Raw genomic sequence first — 1974 nt, forward strand, 5'->3', positions numbered from 1 at the left:
TTTAATCCTGTACCGTCCCAATCACGTGATCGTTACTAATACTGACTCCCATCCCACGGGAATCCCACGGGAATCCCGTGATCCGTGGGATTCCCGAAAAAATGTCAGTCTCTACTTTACAGGCTATACTTCATACCGAATAAAGGCATATGTTATTCTTTTTGTTATATAGGAAACAATTGAATGTTGAACAAACATGTTAGATAATATTATTAATTTGCTTTAGTTAAGACAGACCAAATTGAGCAGCTGTTGTAATGAAAACACAGATCATCTAGGACCATTGATTCTTCTCTATTAAAAAACCGTTCATGACCATATTTTCTAGCATTCTTTGTCTGTCTGTTCTAGTGTTGATTCCTTTATCCTTTCTTAACATACAATCATCATCATGTTTTCATCTCTGTACATTGCATTTCAGAAAGTTTGTAGAGGTTCCATAATCAAAGAGCGAGAGAGTCAGTGGCATCAACCAAAGGCCAAGGAAAAGTCAGACCTTTTAGATGTTTGGAGACATTTTCCCCTAACAAGCTGCTGGCTCTCCTTTCCTTCTTAAAATCATTCAGACTCCATGAACTGTACACATTTTATCCATTACAAACACAAGCTTCAAATTTCATATCTTGTTTGGACTTTTAGCAGCAAACCAACACAAAAAAGGCTAAAAACTGTTTATTTAACCCCTTTTATTTTGATACCTTAATCGAAGTGGTTTGTTACATATAAATTGTCTTTTTGGAGGCCTTAACATCCTCAAAAACTCACGAAACTTTACAGAAAATTGTTCCCTTGATTAAAATTTACAGGAATTAAAAAAGGATTTGACCAAACAGCTCTATAGTGCTCCCCTGAAATCAGATGCATATAACTATGAGTAGCAAGGATTTGAAATTTGGTACACACGTAGATGTACTGAAATCATGAGAAAAGACTCTTGGAGGAAGTCAGACACTTGTATCAAAGGTTCATTTTTAGCCGTTTTTTGTTTTTGTACATGCCAATATTTAAATAGATTGCTTCCAGAGAAACTGAGCCATCGGCTTCAAACTTGGTCAGAATGCAGTTAGGCATGTGAGACTAAAAGTGATCAACATTGTGAGTTTTGGAGTTTGGTGAAGGGGAATAACAAGGTCTCAAAGTTTGCATACTTGCCAACTGTTAAGTGTTGATCCCCTTCGATTTCCCGACAATACTGTAAAGCAAAATGTTAATATCATAAAAGTCCCACCACTCAGAACTGGAAATCAATATTTTCACTCGAAAGAGTCCCTCTCTGCCATACTTGACCTCATCAACTTCAAAGTTTGTCAGCATACAGATTGGAGCTAAACAAAGAGTAAGTTTAACACTGATCAGAAGCACTCAATCACAGCTACAATAGTCATTTAGTTCATAGAATGATTCTGCATTAGAAAGATCCAGTCAAAGTCCAGAACTGAATACACCTGAAAGGCCGTAGCAAAATAAAAAAATGTATTTATACTGCACTCTCTACCCAATCAATCTGTGCCTCTGGTCGTCTCTGGATATGGCAATCAACAGTAATACCTTAAACCGTCGAAAAAGCTGTTTGCTTTTTAGAAAACAAAGTGAAAATAATATTTTGAGATTCTTTTGCAAACTATATTCTTTATAACTGTTTATTTTTTTCTTTAATGACACAATGATGCTCTAATTTATGTTGCTCTATCACAGGAAACACCAATTAAATACATTCAAACCACCAGTGGTGGTTATGTGACAAAATGTGAAAAAGTTCAAAGGGTAAAAATCCTAACAAATAAATACCCCCCCAACACCCCCCCCCCCCCCCCCACTCAAAAAAAAACAAAAAAAATGTAAAAAGATTAAGACAAATTCTGTAAGTATAAATCTGAACGTCCATAAAAATCAAAATGAAGATAAATGAATAAAGATGCATTATTCAATAAACAGAATTTAATCAAACACTGGTGTTTTAGGGAGAGGTCTCCT

This window comes from Cyprinodon variegatus, unplaced genomic scaffold (assembly GCF_000732505.1).
Source record: "Cyprinodon variegatus isolate N-32 unplaced genomic scaffold, C_variegatus-1.0 Scaffold972, whole genome shotgun sequence".
Taxonomy (NCBI): domain Eukaryota; kingdom Metazoa; phylum Chordata; class Actinopteri; order Cyprinodontiformes; family Cyprinodontidae; genus Cyprinodon; species Cyprinodon variegatus.